We start from the raw sequence: 19,669 nt of genomic DNA, 5'->3' as shown, positions 1-19,669 counted from the left end.
ATATATATATATATATATATATATATATATATATATATCACATTATACATATTACATAATATATATTGTGTGCACCAGATTATATACATGTCTCTATATGTGTCTGTATAGATAGAGATATAGGTATTCTCACTTATTCTGCTCTAAGTTTTTGGTTATGTGATAGAAAATAGTGTCATATATTAAAGTACCTTTATACATGCAGATAACTTTTATCTAGGTAGGTTTTTTAAAAGAATCTTTTAAAAATGCACATTGTCTAAAGAACTTTCATGTATTATAATTAAAATTTAAATCTATACAATAAATTGATGAGGTTCTTTCAAGAAAATGAAAAATTACATTACCTTCAATATATAAAATTGTAGTAGTAAACCCTAAAATACAAACACAAAATGGAAACACATCCATATTTTTGCTAAATATCAGTTGGTAGCTTTGTTACCTGCTACTTGAAAGACCTGACATGCAATTTCTAGAATTGTTGCCATGCATTATCCATGTATTATTTTAAAAGCAGAAAGAAAAAATTATTTTGGAAACATTATTTTAGCATATACAAACTGATTAACAGGGAATTGGGAAATTACTTTTGCTTTCCCATTTCTGTTTAAAAGCAAAACAAATAGAGTAGTTCAGTAAATATTCCAAGTAGGCAAGTAAGTAGAAAAACCCAGCATTGTCATATTACACAAAACCACTAAGATATATTCATTTTTATTTATGGTAATTTCTGCAAAAAAGAAAGAAAAAGTGCTATAAAGCACAATGGAAGAAGAATAAGGAGAAAAAAAAACTGATTTGTGAACTTGTAGGAAATTGGAAGAACATGATGTTAATTTTTACAATGATAAATCTCTTCAATATTTTCATATTACTTGGGTAACTAATATAGTAATATAACTAATATCCCAAAATAAAATATTATGTGGTTAGTACCATTCTTATTATCAAATTTAATAGATAATCAAACTTGAAATTGAAAGGTCATAAACCTCTCAGAATCCTTTAGCTAGGAAGAGAAATAGCCATGATGAGAACACCGGTTATTTCTTTTCCTTTATTCCAAATTCAGCATTCTTTTCACCTTTCTATAAGGTATTTCACCAGAATTTATGAATAATCTTCTTAAATATTTATTTTGTTTTTAAAATAATATAGCATATACATTTTATAAATGAAGGTCCTAACTACTGAAACATTTGCCTATCTCAAAATACTTTTTAGTGGGAAAGCCCCCTAAATATTGCATATGAATGTTTAATTTTTGCATGACCAATTCTCTATATAATGCTATTTTATTTGAATAAAATATCCATGAGGGAAATTATTAGCTATAATTTTTACTGGATATCCTTAATTACTTAAAATATTTACCTTTTTATGATTAACAAATAAATAGATTTGATTAAATATGAATGGCAAAATAATGACACTTTAATATAATCCCTGTTTATCATGAATGAGGCTGTATACTGTACCAATCAATAATAGCATATCTAAACTAATACAAAATATATATCAGTCTTTTATTTGGCTTCACAGAAGTATAGGTCCTATATTTTTATAATGACCAAACCAAACAGAAGAAGATAAACAACAGCAAAAAAGAGTCTTAAATTTACTGTTGATCAAAAAGAGCAAGAAAAAATTAAAAAAATAAAAACAAACAGAAAATAAAATTAATTCTGCCATAGTTCATAGAACTATAAGCCCTTTTACTGTGCAGAAATTTAGTCTCCAGAGATGGAATTTATGATAGAATTGATTCTCATTCCCAGACTGTTCTTTCTACAAAATCGGAAATGTATTTCCTAATTCTTTAGATTAAAAGTGATGGAATGAGAGTAGGACTAAATATAAATAGTAATAAAAGCATATGTTACATTTCTTCAAAAAGACTGTAAATCTCTCAAAGATAAAAGAAGATCCTAACCACCTGGCCAGAGCACTCGGAGTGAGGAGGGCCCACTGGAGTGAGGAACAGAACCAGACATGTGTGATTCTATCCAGGCCAGCATCCTTCCATGGATGATCAGTTCTTCTGATTCTAAACCACTCTCTCATCCCATTTCCCACTTTCCTCAGTTTCCTTACAGCTGAATTTTCCCTGCCCTTCTCATGACTGCTTTCTTTCTGTTCACCATGGCTTAAACTAACGTTTGAGGTCACCACTGCTAGACTATACAGCACATTATGTATTTGGGTTTATCTGCAGTTAATATACATATATATATTTTTTTTTTTTTTCTGTCACAATAACACATTTGCTAATCCTCCACTGAGCTGAATGCTTCCAGCATAGTTATTTCTAAGGAAACACTTAAAATTCAAAGTCAGTTTAATTTTGACTGTTGAAAAAAAAAAAAAAAGATTGCCTACATGTTGGTAAGTTTCAACATCAAATGATGGTAAAGCAAAATGACATATTATTCTCTAAAAGCTCTTTCAGCAATAGGATCCATGCTTGGAAATCATGCATATGATCAAGTCTTATTTCCGTGATTTATCCAATGGGTTTGGAGTGGAGGAAAGGTGTGAAATTCAAGACGGGATATTAAAAGATCAAACCATAGGGAAGAGGAAGCAACAATGCAAAGTCAAGATAATCTGATGAACAGGCCTGGAAAAACTTATCTAGCTTCAGTTTTTTTGCCTTCATTTTCATTCTTCTTCCAAATGTCATTACAATAGCAGCACCACAGCCCTTAGAATCACAGAAAAGAAGACATTTTTAGATCTTAGAAAAGTAAAATATTTTCCTGGCAATTAAAATAAAATTCTGAGAGGTCTCCAGGGTTACCATGTTAGTTATTGACAGAACTTGCAGAGTTAGGCCCAGAATGCAAGTTCAAGGTCCTTTTCATTGTGACACAGTCTTTCCATGCAATTTGAGCTTATTTTCACACACAAAAAATCCTTTTGTAATGAATAATTTTCTCCATTTCATTCTATCTGTAAGACATAGAGTATCTTCTGGAAAAAAAAATTACTTTTAGATATCTTTATTGTGAGATTTATATGCAGAAATATTAAATAGGAATTTAAATAGATCACTTTATTTTCATAATTGAGATCTGGCCCCAAAGTCCTTAAAATGTGCACGATATTGGAAGTCAAAAACACTCATAAGAGTGTCTGGAGATAGAGTTAGCATAAAGAGAGGGACCAGAAGAGAATCGTAAGATACCCTTCTTTTAATTATTATTTTGTGCCCCTAAACTTTAGGATATAGAAGAATGTTTGATAGAATGTTAAATTAATGAATTAAATAATTGCACTCCTTTAAAGAAGGAAGAAACAGAAAATGAAGATGAAGATAAATGAAAATGAAGATAAATAGGACAATATAAATGGTAAAAGAACAGCAAAAGAGCTCAGTACCACAGAATACAAAAGAAGAAAGACATTCAAGGAGTAAAACAAAAATCAAGCATGGTGAATCTGGATAAATTATATTAGATACATGGAACTCTGGAATCCTTAATAACATGGGTTTGAGTAAAATGAAGGGGATAAAAACAAGATTATAGAAATAGGTCACAATCCTGCTCTCCAGGTGCTCATAGTCTACTGGGTATAGGGGCAAAAACAGAAAAAATGAATAATTTATTACAATAGATTGAGACAATGTTACAACAGAAAAGACACTGGGTACGAGAGAAGCCCTTAGGTCATAAGAGAGCTTCTTGGAGAAAGTAATGCCTGAGTTGCGTCTTAAGGACCAGAGGAATAAACTACACAGAGTAGCACAATTATAGATGAGTAGCAGGGATGGTTATTAGTGTATTTCAGGTACACATACAAAAAAAAAATAGAAGTACACATACAAAAAAAAAGTAGAAGTACACATACAAAAAAAAAGTGAGGATAGATTTAGAGAACTCAAGTGATTTTTTAAGTTCTAGTTTCCATTATTACTAATTGGGCCAATAACTGCCTGGCTTCCTTTCTTGCCTTTCACTTTTTCTGTCTAGTCCAATATATTTAACTGAAAATAGAAATGAAATTTCATTCCTAAAGTTTCTAACTAACTAAATTTGAGCAGGAGTTAATTCCTTTAATGGATCTAAATGAACGTTTCCATTATATAGAAAGGAAGTAACATTAAAAGAGGATCAGTGTCTTCCCAATTTATAAAAATAAGTGAAAAGGAAGACATACCCTTTTCAGTTTCTTAATACATATATAAAATCAAGCAAAAATAATGATCATAATGGTAGAAAAGAAATGTATCCTAAAGTAATAGTTATACAATTTAGGAATAGTTTCCCTGAAAATTATAGTAGTTTTACTCATCTATTAGAGTTTGTAGTAAATTGTTTTTCCATCAGTTTATAGTAACTGTATAAAAGGAGAAAATTTGAGAGTGACTCATAGTTATAAGAAAGAGAGCTATCTTAGTAATAGAATCATTATTATAGAATTGTTGGGATACAACAGTGAAATGATCTTGCACTTATTTTGTGGTGAGAGAGTGAAGAATATTTATGTAAAGTCATAAGATATTAATGGATGTAGAGAAATGTATAAATACATCTCTAATGGAAAAAACCAGAAATGTAAGTGCTACTTGGGAATCTAATCAGCAAGTATCATTGAAGAAAGGTACTTATAAAAATATGTAGCTAGCCAAAAAAAAAATGTATTATACAGCTAAATTTCTTGGGCATATATTTAAGTTTTCTTCATATATTGAATTTGATACCAGACTTACTTATAACTGAGACTTTAAAGATGGTATACTTTAAATTCAATAAGTATATCTAGTTTTTCTGTCCATCAACTGTGCATTGCTTAAGAAAGGTAAGTATTCAGCCTGCATTTACAAGAGAAAGCTCTGTGTGAAATTTTAAAAGCTAAACCAGAAGTGCATATCCTTAAGTTTCTAAGCACAGAAACGAGAAATTATGCAATCCATGTCCCAAGTCAGTCACAAATTACTGTATTATTTTCCACTCCAATCTAACATTTACAAAAATCCAATATTCTGGAATCAAACATTTATTTTAGAATACCTAATAGATATAGTACTTTACAGAGCAATATCACAAAAGGCAAACGCAATACTCAAAGAAACTTACATGTGGCCAATGAAATAGAACACTCTTCTCTAATAGATGTGGTTGTCTGTCGGTAATAAGTTTGGGTTGCAACTTTTGAAAGATAAATGGAGCCCACGAGGTGAGGTTCCCAGGTGAGGCTGCCTTGAGCAGAGAGCAGGGTTGCCTCAGACATCTTGTGAAAACACACAGAGACTGACAACACTCTACCAACGGAGTTTTGACTCCTGCTCACACTCAGGACAGAGGGACTGGTTTTCTCCTGGCTGAGAAGCCTCTCTGGGTTTACAGAAATGTACTTAAGATCATAGAGAAAGGGGAGATTCAAGATGACAGGCACGAGAGACCTCCCAGCTCCAAGTAATGCCAAATGGTGAAAATCTCCCAGAGATCTCCATCTCAATGCCAAGACCCAGCTCCACTCAACAACCAGCGAGCTACATTAATGGACACCCTATGCCAAACAACTAGCAAGACAGGAACACAACCCCACCCATTAGCAGAGAGGCTGTCTAAAATCATAAAAAGGCCACAGACACCCTAAAACACACCACAAGATGTGGACCTGCCCACCAGAAAGACAAGATCCAGCCTCATCCATCAGAACACAGGCACTAGTTCCCTCCACCAGGAAGCCAACATAATCCACTGAAACAACCTTAGCCACTGAGATCAGACACCAAAAACAATGGGAATTACGAACCTGTAGCCTGTGAAAAGGAGATTCCAAACACAGTAAGTTAACAAAATGAGAAGACAGAGAAACACACAGCAGATAAAGGAACAAGATAAAAACCCACCAGACCTAACAAATGAAGAGGAAATAGGCAGTCTACCTGATAAAGAATTCAGAATAATGATAGTAAAGATGATCCAAAATATTAGAAACAGAATGGAGAAAATATAAGAAAAGTTTAACAAGGACCTAGAAGAACTAATGAGTAATCAAACAGTGATTAACAACAAAATAAATGAAAGTAAAAATTCTCTAGAAAGGATCAATAGCAGAATAACAGAGGCCAAAGAAACGATAAGTGACCTGGAAGATAAAATAGTGAAAATAACTACTGCAGAGCAGAATAAAGAAAAAAAAAAAAAAAAGAAAAGAATTAAGGACAGGGCTTGCCTGGTTGAGAGTCAGCCTGCCAATGCATGGGACACGAGTCCATGCCCCAGTCTGGGAAGATTTCACATGCCAGGGAGCGGCTGGGCCCATGAGCCATGGTCACTGAGCCTGCACGTCTGGAGCCTGTGCTCTGCAATGGGAGAGGCCACAAAAGTGAGAGGCCTGCATACCACAGGGAAAAAAAAAAAAGGATTAAGGACAATCACAGAGAATTCTGGGACAACATTAAACACAGCAACATTCGAATTATAGGGGACCCAGAATAAGAAGAGAAAAAGAAAGGGACTGAGAAAATATTTGAAGAGATTATAGTTGAAAATTTCCCTAATATCGGAAAGGAAATAGTTAATCAAGTGCAGGAAGCACAGAGAGCCCCCATACAGGATAAATACAAGGAGAAACACGCCAAGACACATATCAATCAAACTATCAAAAATTAAGTACAATGAGAAAATATTAAAAGCAGCAAGGGAAAAACAACAAATAACATACAAGGGAATCCCCATAAGGTTAACTGCTAATCTTTCACAGAAACTCTCTAAGCCAGAAGGGAGTGGCAGGATATGTTTAAAATGATGAAGGGGAAAAACCTACAACCAAGAATACTCTACCCCAAAAGGATGTCATTCAGATTTGACAAAGAAATTAAAACCTTTACAGACAAGCAAAAACTAAGAGAATTCAGCATCACCAAACCAGCTTTACAACAAATGCTAAAGGAACTTCTCTAGGCAGGAAACACAAGAAAAGGAAAACACCTACAAAAACAAACCCAAAACAATTAAGAAAATGGTAATAAGAACATAAATATCGATAATTACCTTAAATGTAAATGGATTAAACGCTCCAACCAAAAGACATAGACTGGCTCAATGGATACAAAAACAAGACCCTTATATATGCTGTCTAAAAGAGACCCACTTCAGACCTAGGGACACATACAGACAGAGAGTGAGGGGATGGTAAAAGATATTCCATGCAAATGGAAATCAAAAGAAAACTGGAGTAGCAATTCTCATATCAGACAAAATAGACATTAAAACAAAGACTCTTACAAGAGACAAAGAAGGACACTACATAATGATCAAGGGATCAATCCAAGAAGAAGACATAACAATTGTAAATATTTATGCACCCGACATAGGAGCACCTCAATACATAAGGCAAATGCTAACAGCCATAAAAGAGGAAATTGACAGTAACACAATCATAGTAGGGGACTTTAACACCTCACTTTCACCAAAGGACAGATCATCCAAAATGAAAATACATAAGGAAACAGAAGCTTTAAAAGATACATTAAACAAGATGGTCTTAATTGATACTTATAGGACATTCTATCCAAAAACAGCAGATTACATTAACTTCTCAAGTGCTCATGGAACGTTCCCCAGGATAGATCATATCCTGGGTCACAAGTCAAGCCTTGGTAAATTTAAGAAAATTGGAATCACATCAAGTATCTTTTCTGACAAAAATATTATGAGACTATATATCAATTACAGGAAAAAAATCTGTAGAAAATACAAACACATGGAGGCTAAACAATACACTACTTAATAACCAAGAGATCAATGAAGAAATCAAAGAGGTAATCAAAAACACCTGGAAACAAATGACAATGAAAACACAATGACCCAAAACCTATGGGATGCAGCAAAAACAGTTCTAAGAGGGAAGTTTATAGCAATAAAATCCTACCTTAAGAAACAAGAAACATCTCGAATAAACAACCTAACTTTACAACTAAAGCAATGGAGAAAGAAAAACAAAAATACCCCAAAGTTAGCAGGAAGAAAGAAATCATAAAGATCAATGAGAAATAAATGAAAAGTAAATGAAGGAAACTATAGCAAAGATCAATAAAAGTAAAAGTTTGTTCATTGAGAAGATAAACAAAATTGATAAAGCATTAGTCAGACTCATCAAGAAAAAAAGGCAGAAGACTCAAATGACTCGAATTAGAATTGAAAAAGGAGAAGTAACAACTGACACCGCAGAAATACATAGGGTCATGAGAGATTACCACAAGCAAGTATATACCAATTAAATGGGCAACCTGGAATAAATGGACAAATTCTTAGAAATGCACAACCTTCCCAGACTGAACCAGGAAAAATCTGAAACCATTTCCCTGAAGATCAGGAACAAGACAAGGTTGCCCACTCTCACCATTATTATTCAACACAGTTTTGGAAGTTTTAGCCACAGCAATCAGAGAAGAAAAAAATAAATAAATAAAAAGAATCCAACTCAGAAAAGAAGAAGTAAAGCAGCCACTGTTTGCAGATGACATGATACTATACATACAGAATCCTAAAGATGCTACCAGAAAACTACTAGGGCTAATTAATGAATTTGGTAAAGTAGCAGGATACAAAATTAATGCACAGAAATCTCTGGCATTCCTATGCACTAATGATGAAAAATCTGAAAGTGAAATTAAGAAAACACACCCATTTACCATTGCAACAAAAAGAATAAAATATCTAGGAATAAACCTACCTAAGGAGACAAAAGACCTATATGCAGAAAATTGTAAGATACTGATGAAAGTAAGTAAAGGTGATACAAATAGATAGAGAGATATACCATGTTTTTGGATTGGAAGAATCAACATTGTGAAAATGACTCTACTACCTAAAGCAATCTACAGATTCAAGGCAATCACTATCAAACTAATATGGGCATTTTTCACAGAACTAGAACAAAAAATCTCACAATTTGTATGGAAACACAAAAGGCCCCAAAAAGCCACAGCAATCTTGAGAAAGAAAAACGGAGCTGGAGGAATCAGGCTCCCTGACTTCTGACTATACTACAAAGCTACAGTAATCAAGACAGTATGGTACTGGCACAAAAATAGAAATAAAGGTCAGTTGAACAGGATAGAAAGCCCAGATATAAACCCACACACATATGTTCACCTTATCTTAGATAAAAGAGGCAAGAACATACAGTAGAGAAAATACAGCCTCTTCAATAAGTGATGCTGGGAAAACTGAACAGCTATATATCAAAGAATGAAATTAGAACACTCCCTAACACCATGCACAAAAACAAACTCAAAATGGATTAAAGACCTAAATGCAAGGCCAGACACTATTAAACTCTTAGAGGAAAACATAGGCAGAACACTCCATGACACAAATCATAGCAAGATCCTTCTTGACCCACCTCCTAGAGAAATGGAAATAAAAACAAAAATAAACAAATGGGATCTAGTGAAACTTAAAAAAAATTTTTGCACAGCAAAGGAAACCATGCAAAAGACAAAAAGACAACCCTCAGAAAGGGAGAAAATATTTGCAATGAAGCAACTGACAAAGGATTAATCTCCAAAATTTACAAGCAGCTCATGCAGCTCAATATAAAAAAGACAAAAAACCCAATCCAAAAATGGGCCAAAGACCTTAGTAGACATTTCTCCAAAGAAGATATACAGATTGTCAACAAACACATGAAAGAATGCTTGACATCATTAATCATTTGAGAAATGCAAATCAAAACTACAATGAGATATCACCTCATACCTGTCAGAATGGCCATCTTCAAAAATTTACAAACAATAAATGCTGGAGAGGGTGTGGAGAAAAGGAACCTTCTTGCATTATTGGTGGGAATGTAAATTCATACAGCCACTATGGAGAACAGTATGGAGGTTCCTTAAAAAACTAAAAATAGAACTACCATACGACCCAGCAGTCCCACTACTGGGCATATACCCTGAGAAAACCATAATCCAAAAAGTTTCATGTACCAAAATTTTCACTGCAGCTCTATTTACAATAGCCAGGACTTGGAAGTAACCTGTCTATTGACAGATGAATGGATAAAGAAGATGTCACACATATATATAATGGAATATTACTCAGCCATAAAAAGAAACAAAACTGAGTTATTTGTAGTGAGGTGGATGGACCTAGAGTCTTTCATACAGAGTGCAGTTAGAAAGAGAAAAAGAAATACCATATTCTAACACATATATATATATAGAATCTAAGAAAAAAAAGAAAATGGTCATGAAGAACCTAGTGGCAAGATGGGAATAAAGACGAAGACCTACTAGAGAATGGACTTGAGGATATGGGGAGGGGGAAGGGTAAGCTAGGACAAGGTGAGAGAGTGACATGGACATATATATATAAAATGTAAAATAGACAGCTATTTGGAAGCAGCCGCATAGCACAGGGAGATTAGCTCGGTGCTTTGTTTACCTAGAGCAGTGGGATATGGAGGGTGGGAGGGAGGGAGACACAAGAGGGAAGACATATGGGGATATATGTATATGTATAACATTTACTTTGTTATAAAGCAGGAACTAACACACCATTGTAAATGAATTATACTCCAATAAAGATGTTAAGAAGTGCCCCCCACCCCCAAAAAAATGTTGAATGGAATACTTAAAACTTAGTAAATATTTGGTGGAGAATAAAAGCAAACAGTAAGTCATATTACTATAAATATCAAGGATGAAAATTACACAGGAATGAATAGTGGTATTAAATTTAATTTTTAGAAAACTGATAAAGTTAGATGATAAAAAGACATGAAAAATAATTATGGAAATAATATCTGAGAATTTTAGTTAACTATGACTTGTATAATATGAACTCAAAAATACTATCTATGCATAGTATCCTTATGTTAGTGAAATAAATTATGTACTTGAGATTTTTAAGGAAGATAATTATACAATAGTCTTATGCAGAGGTTATATCTCAAATAGAGTAACAGGTTCACTTCTAGGCAACAAATTTTTAAAATGTTTTAAAATAATCTAAAAACCTTAAGATTAAATTTACTAATTGATTTGAATTATCTGCTTTTCATAAACTAGATTCATTGATTAGTTACAAAGATATATAAAATAAAGTCCTTATCCTTAAAGAACTGTCATAATGTGAGATGACAAATTCATCTGAAGCATGTGAGATAATACCTCTTAATCCTGTGAGAAATGGGATTAATAGAATTGCCATATGATCCAGGAATCCCAATCCTGGGCATATATCTGGAGAAAACCATAATTCAAAATGATACATGTGGGACTTCCCTGGCGGTCCAGTGGTTGAGACTTCGCCTTCCAATGCAGGGGGTGAGGGTTCGATCTCTGGTTGGGGAGCTAGGATCCCACATGCCTCGTGGCCAAAAAACCAAAACAAAAAAATGAAGCAATATTGTGACAAATTCAATAAAGATGTTAAAAATGGTCCACATCAAAAAAATCTTAAAAAAAAAATGATACATGTACCCCAATGTTCATTGCAGCACTATTTACAATAGACGGGACATGGAAATAAGCTAAATGTCCATCGATGGAGGAATGGGTAAAGATGTGGTATGAATATACAATAGACTATTACTCAGTCATAAAAAAGAACAAAATAATGCCATTTGCAGCAACTTGGATGGACCTAGAGATTATCATACTGAGTAAAGTAAGTCAAACAGAGAAAGACAAATATATGATATCGCTTATATGTGGAATCTAAAAAAATGGTACAAATGAACATATTTATAAAACAGAAGTAGAGTCACAAATACAGAAAATAAATGTATGGTTACTGAGGGGGGAAGCAGGGGAAGGAATAAATTGGGAGATTGGGATTGATGTATACATACTATAATATATAAAATCGATAACAAATAAGGACCTACTGCATAGCACAGGGATCTCTACTCAATACTCTGTCATGACTTATATGGGAGTAGAATCTAAAAAAGAGTGGATATATGTATATGTATAACTGATTCACTTTGCTGTATAGCAGAAACTAACACAGCATTATAAATCAACTATACTCCAATAAAAAAAATAATTTAAAAAAAGGAGTATATATAACAAGGATGAATGCAGTTGACTTAGGAAAGCACAGTACACACAGAGTAACTGAGGGCATTACTATAATTGAACTCATCTTTCAATCCACTATATTCTTGACCTTCCTGGATGATGTAATGAGGACAAAGGTCAGCTGGTATTATAGTCTTAATAAAGGGAATGACTCCATAATGCTGGTAGCAATAAGGGAGCAGGCAATGCAAACACCTCGTATCTACACAAAGGAAAAACTTTCACTGATAATTATGTAGGTTTTATGGGTGCACTCTATTATGTTCAGTTCAAAACTTCTTTCCTTCTATCAAAATGAAAACCCACTTATTAAAAAAAAGCATAAGAAGTAATTAGAAGTGTGGTCCTACAAATGCAAGTTTGCCCCCAGTTTGTTTAGTCACAAGAATTTCATCCAGTCAGTAATTTATAATGTTGTGATTATAAAGATAATGTGGTATCTTGAGGCATATCATCTAAACATGAGAATTTTAAAAGTCCTTATTTTTCAACACTTGCTATGATAAAATATTGCCTTCTTTGTGTACAATATCAAGCAAATACAATAATTTCATATATATACATACATATGTGTTAGTTTTATATAACTACAGACACAGCATGAAGGTATTTTAAATAAAGAAGTAAATTCAAGCAGATAAATTCACACTATGAGAAGAATACAGAGAAATGGGACAGAAGCAAAACAAATGAGGTCTATAACACTGTCCTTTTAGCTGGGTGCCCAGTTTAGCTTATCCTCATCCATGTGTGTATATACTATTTTAGAATCTTTTCTAATTGAGAAAATTGTTTACAGCATTCCCCCCTTATCTATGGTTTCACTTTCTGTGATTTCAGTTACCCAAGGTCAACCATGGTCAGAAAATATTAAACACAAAATTCCAGAAATAAGCAATTCATAAGTTTTAAATTGCACATCATTCTAAGTAGTGGGATGAAATCTTGTGCCCTCTAGGTTGGTCCCACCTGGGATTTGAATCATCCCTTAGTCCAGAGTATCCACACTGTATACTCTACCCACCCATAAGTCACTTAGTAGTCATCTCAGGTATCCGATCAACTATCTTGATATAACAGTGCTTGTAAAATATACCCATATTTTACTTAATAATGTCCCCAAAGCCCAAGAGTAATGATGCTGGCAATTTGGATATTGTCTTACTGCACCTAATTTATAAATTAAACTTTATCATAGGTATGTATGTATAGGAAAAAACAGAGTATGCATAGGAATCAGTACGACTAGAAGTTTCAGGCATCCACTGAGAGTCTTGGAACACATTCCCCATGGATAAGGGGGGACTACTGTATATTTAAATTATAAAACATTTAGTCACAACTTGACACTTTTCTTCAAATATTTGGAGATGTTCATCTAAAAAAGGATTTTGACATATTTCGTGATGGCACATAGACCAAAAGAAATAGATTAAAAAACTGATTAGAGACAGATATTTTTATAAGGTAGAATATAATAATAATTACAATTGTTATACCAAAGATTCTCTTTTCTTTCTCCCCCCATAAACAATGAGCAACTGATCACTGGAAGTATTCAAACCTACATGGTATGCTTGTATTTCAGAGTGGTTAAGAAAATATTTCCAAATTGAGTCAAAAGGGAGATAGCCTTTAAAATAACATCTCATGCAGAAAATCTGTGATTCCTTAATTACTGAATGAAAGAAATAAAGCAATAAACACTTTTTCTTTATAATTTCTCACTATTTTTAGAAATATGCTTACAATGTTACTATTATTTAAAATGATGAAACTTCATTTTTACTAATTCAGCCTGATTAGAATTTATTTCAAACTTAATAAGGTGGGTCTAAAAATTATGTACAACAGATGAATGAAGATTTGTTCAAGAAAATTAATGAAAGCATAAACTGCAAGGGAATAGTCATATCATTTGAGAAGCTTATTTCTCTCAAGGGTACTGTTGTAACTATTAGCACCATGGTCATAGAAAGAGCTCCTGACTCTACCCATTAACCAGATAAGAGACCTTGGACAAGCTTCACAGTCCCTCTAGGGCTCTTCTTTCATCTGTGACAGAAAGGATTTAGTCAAGATGCTCTCTGAGATGATTCCAATCTCTATGGATTTATTACTTCAGGTACCACATAGAACCATATCAAGAGGAGAATATCATTTATTGATTTTGGTAACTTTATCTTAAATAATGAATTACATTAAAAACTTCTCATGTGGTACTCTTTTTCATATTATCAAAATAGTTGAAAATACATCTTTAAAAATGATACTTTTCAGGTTTGTTTATAGGCTTTCATGGAAAATGAAGCATTTCACAAGAGGTGATAAGCAATACAGCCATTTTTATAGAAACACAGATATAAAGTTATATATTTTTAGAAATTTTCCATCCGATGTCAACTACATATGTCTTTATCACCTACAGTTATCTTTGGAATTAAATCTTTTGTGAGATGAATGATATAGACTACTTAATGCTTCAGTAGGTTTAGATGCTTATAACTCATAAAAAGTTAAAATGTTTTTCCTTTTATTTCATATTCATTCTAAGTCTTTATTATTGCCTTTGAAACAGACCCCTTAGAAACAAAAAAAAAGATGTTAATGATCATTTCGCCCAGTTTTGGCATTTTCAAACCAGGACCACAAATTCTTTTCCTTCCTCCTGTCAAGAGGTGAAAGCTAGAAGGCTTGCTCCAGAAGCTCTGAGGCACACTGTAAGAAGTTCCACTACACTGAAGTGGTTGCCATGCTGGAGAGGCCACGTGGAAAAATTCTAGTTGATGATTCCAGCTGAGGTTAGCCTTCCTGCCACTCCCAATGAAGCATCATGCGACTGGAATTGGTTTGGGACCCTCCATACCAGCCCATCTGCCATCTGAATACCCCTGAGTGACTTCCATCAAAGTCACATGAAAAAGCAGAATCACCCATTTGAACGCTGCCAAATTACTCTCATAAAATTATTAAATATAATAAAATAATTGTTTTAGGCAATTAAGTTTGGGCAGTTTTTTTTCTTTAATGTAGCAATAGATAAATAGAATGTGGTAACTGGAAGTGAGGTGTTAACATTACAAAAACATTACAAAATCTAAAATGTGTGACTTTGGTTTGCGGACAAGACAACATGAAAAATCTGAAAAGCCTTGAAGTAACTGGTATAGAGGACTTGACAGAGATTGAAAAAAATACTATACTGGGAGCTGGCAGAAAGTTTGGTAATACTGCCACCCGACGTAACCTGAGAAATATAAAATATACTTAATGAACTTGATAATAGAGCTAAGATGATTTCTGGGCAAAATTTTGAAGGTGCCACCTGGTTTCTTCCAGCTGTCTACCTAAAGGAGAGAAAAGAGAGATGGAATAAATAATCAATTGTTTATAGAATATGGAGTTAATGTAAAAGACTTTGGACAGCCTCTCCAGGCAGCAAGTTCTCCTCAAAGTAGGAGACAGTCTCAGGCTAAAGATCAAATTTGGGGCACTTTGAGGAGAACACAGCCTCAGTGAATCCAGGCTGTGGTCATAAGGTCCTTGGTTAGGACTTCAGAAGGATTTAAGTCTATATCTTAGTTACAAAAAGAAAAAGGGGGCTCCCCTGGTGGCGCAGTGGTTGGGAGTCCGCCTGCCGATGCAGGGGACACGGGTTCGTGCCCCGGTCTGGGAAGATCTCACATGCCACGGAGCGGCTAGGCCCGTGAGCCATGGCTGCTGATCCTGCATGTCCGGAGCCTGTGCTCCGCAACAGGAGAGGCCACAACGGTGAGAGGGCCTGCGTACCGCAAAAAAAAAAAAAAACAACAAAACAAGGGCATGCCATATAGATGCCCTCAGACAGACAATAGTGCTTAGTGCATAGTCAAAGAGCAATCTCACAGGAAAACCAATGTTGATGAAAATAATCAATAAATAATCTATAATAGGAATAGAAAAGCATTTTATTGAAGCCAAACTGAGGGCTATGGCCTGGAAGACCCTCCTAGATAACTCTGAAGAACTGCTCTGGAGAAGCATGGTTTTCATAACAGTTTTATATCTTGTCAGAAAAAAGAATATCAAAGAAGTCAAGGATACATTCCTTCAAGGTTTCAACAACAAACAAACGAAAAAAAACCAGAAAGATCAGCACGTACACAAACTCAGTATGAACTTGGCACCTGGGAAGGGAGTGTTATCATTGAAGGAGTACCAGCATTGGCATACCAGGAAGGGAGACATTTAATCTTTATTTTTAACATGGACATTCTTTACTTCTGGTCAATGTGACCTTTTCTTCAATAATTAAAGCAGATGTATAATATGTGTTTGAGAGGCCACAAGTAGGCTATTCTAGTTAGCATAAAATTTAAGTTAACTCATGTATAAGCCAGAATGACCTCCCCATACCCAATATGTGAAAATTTCTTTTATCACAAAGTTAGAGAATAATTTATCTTAAATAGATTCATGGATATGGTTTTGTCTAATGGGATAGATTAGGAACTGATACACAAGAGACTCACAAGATTTTAAAGGAATTAAATTAGCATAGATTGAGAGGGACAGAAAGAATAGAAAAAAAATTGAGAAGCCCCAAATTCTCTAAGCAGGGAAAAAAATCTAAGAAAACTGGATTTTAAGGAAACTAGATTTTATGGAAAAAGCTACATTACTGTGTATGGACTAGGACGTTTTCAGAGGGCAGGTCCAAAACCAAGAGCCATGTAGAATTATACTCAGAGATCAAGACTGAGCCTTAATTAGGGAAATGAACACATCTACCAGATTATATTTAAGAATTGCTGCAGGACAGTGATGGTTACATGTCTCTCATTTTTCCCCTTGTAGAACAGGAGTGTTTATTCTAGTTCACTTACGCCTGTCTCATCTTTGGACATTAGGTGGACGGGGAACAGATAAATTGTCTCTTAATTTCATAAGTCTTTAGACTAAGAGCAACTTTATCCAAGGCATAAAAGCCAAGGAGATTCTTCTGTAGCTAGATATGATTTCAATGACGAGATCCAGGACCTTGAACCTGAACTTTACAGCATAATAGGATGAGAATTTTGGTGGTTCTTGCATGAGGAAGAAAGATCAGTAATTTTGTGGTCAGGGCATTAACTTAAGTGGTTTCAAACATGGAAGCAAATTATTTGAAATTTCTCTCATGGGTATTCAGGTCTGTGGTCCCCCACCTTGAGTATGTGCTTGGTTGGGTCTGCTTCAACCAACAGAGTAGGGTAAAAGTGGTGCTAGATTATAAAACTTCATGCAGCTTTCACCTTCACTGGAAGAATTTCTCTTGGCACACGGACCCACCATGTAAGAATTCAACCTTGAGGCTGCCATACGGAAGAGGCCACAATTAGGCATTTTGTTGACAATTCCAACTGAACTCAGCCTTTCAGATATACCCTCCAAGTCACCATATATGTGAGTAAGCAATTTCTGCCTTCTAGTCCAGATGGTTTAACAATTGAATAACATCAAGTGACTTCTATGATGTCACATGGAATAGCAGAAGTATCCAGCTGATCTCTACCAGATGTCCTGACCCACACAATTTATAAGATACAATAGAATGACTGTAGGATTTTTACCACTAACTTTTGTGGTCATTTGTTCCACAGTAATAGATAACCGGAACACAACCCTTCTCTTTTACAAGATAAATCTTTAACAGAAAAAATATGGCAAGGAGAAATGAAGTAATTTTCACAAGTTCATGCAATTATACGGGGGAAGACAGGGATGTGAAGCCAAGATCCATGGCTTATTCTTATTTCCACTATACCTCTTTGTCCTGACAAAGTGCATTTTTAAAAATATAGTGCTATCTTATAATGTTTAGATATTAAATAATCAACTTTATGAAAGTCAAACGTTTATTATTAGTCCTTTCTTTTTTTTCTTTTTATCTCATTGTCTTGTATTATTTAACTTTTTTCTTTTTTTACTATTTAACATTTTAAGACTTAGCCCATATATGAAGAAAATAAGCATAGCTGAATTTTTAAATCTTAGTAGACTTCAATATATAAATTCATTATTTATGTGATGAAGATTTATGCCCTGATCTATTCCTCTGCCACATTCACTGTCATCTCTTATAAGTTTAACTAGGAACATTTAATTTCATACTGACATCCTGACAAATCCAGCACGAGGATCAAGAAAGATTCTTATCAGACAGAATTTAAAGACTCCAATCCAGTAAATTAGCATTTCAACACTGAGGTAACTTCTTGGAAACTTCACTCTTTTCTTGCAGTCACATTCTCCTTCCTAGATTTGTTTTTGATGAAGCCATCCTACATTCTATGTCAAGTAGCTGAGTCGCCCGCCCTTGTTTAACCTCATGCCAGGGTCCTGGTTTGGATTTCCTGCCCATCTCCCCTATGTACCTAGGATTTTAGTCCCACCATATTCTCCTAGATTCTGAAAATTTTAGCCCTGACGCAAGAATTATGCCAGTCCTCTTCAATTTCCTTGGTGTTTCTTTAATCCTGTCTAGATTCTTTGCTTTAGTACTTAGCTGCCTTAACTTAAAGTTACTTAACACCTAACTTTACACTCTTGCTTGTCTTTCTGGACATGAGTGTGAATGCCTGCCTTTCTGTCCACTTGTCTTGATCCATTATTGCCTAGCATTCACTGTTGTATTCTCCAGATGAAATGCTTTGTCTGTCTGGCTGGATTTCCATCACTCTGTTCTTGTACAATTTCTAAGAGCTGATTTTATGTCAGCATTAGTGTTTAGCGTCCCACTTCTACCCAATCTAAACTCTTTCTGCCAATGCCAAGTCCCAGATTGGTTAGAGAACAATTGTTGTACAACAGCTAACAGGCAGTCATATCACTCTAATAATTAAAAATACATTGTAAATCAATTGTGTTAATAAAATTTTAATAAAATTTACCTCTTTTCATAATTTTGAAAAAAATAATTGCGTTGTGCTTTCTTCCTTGTCTTTGACAGAAATAATAACAGAAGACCACAGATTTATGAATTGAATCTCAGTGTTTTTAATGTGTACATTTTACAAAGGCTCTGACTTTCAGGTCACCTATTAGTAAAGTGAAAGCGATAGTTTTTATAACTTGCTTTTCAAAATAGCATTCTCACAGTGGGAAAATATGGCATACTTATTTAAATATAAAACCACAACTTTTCTTTGTGATGCACTGAAGTAAAGCCTATGACTGGTATGCATATGATGGATTTTCCCTAGAGCAAATAAAGTTCATTATTCTGAACTGAAGTATTGATCAAACATAATGATATATATACATATATGCATATCAGCTATTGTAATTACTTACAAAGTAAGAAAATAAAACATGTTACAAAATTTTTAAATGTGCTTCATTATAGGGTATGTGGGCTATGTATTGGTCTGGGTCCAATCAGGAGACAGAGAGACATAGTAACTGAAGTAGAGGAAGTTTAATATAAAGACTTATTAAGCTATGACAGAATCATAACTGTAAAAATGAAAGAGAACTCTAAAATGTACTCTGAAGCATTCCTCTGTCTTTTCCTAGAGCTAAGAAAATGTACCTAAGTAAGGACATACTTCCCTCCATGCTACTCTGCCCGCCCCAGCGGGCCAGGATAGGGTTCAGACC

The sequence above is a fragment of the Neophocaena asiaeorientalis genome, unplaced genomic scaffold, assembly GCF_003031525.2.
Source record: "Neophocaena asiaeorientalis asiaeorientalis breed wild unplaced genomic scaffold, Neophocaena_asiaeorientalis_V1.1 scaffold127, whole genome shotgun sequence".
In the NCBI taxonomy this organism is placed as follows: Eukaryota; Metazoa; Chordata; class Mammalia; order Artiodactyla; family Phocoenidae; genus Neophocaena; species Neophocaena asiaeorientalis.
The sequence above is the reverse complement of the archived record's forward strand: the minus strand, read 5'-3'. Positions refer to the sequence as shown.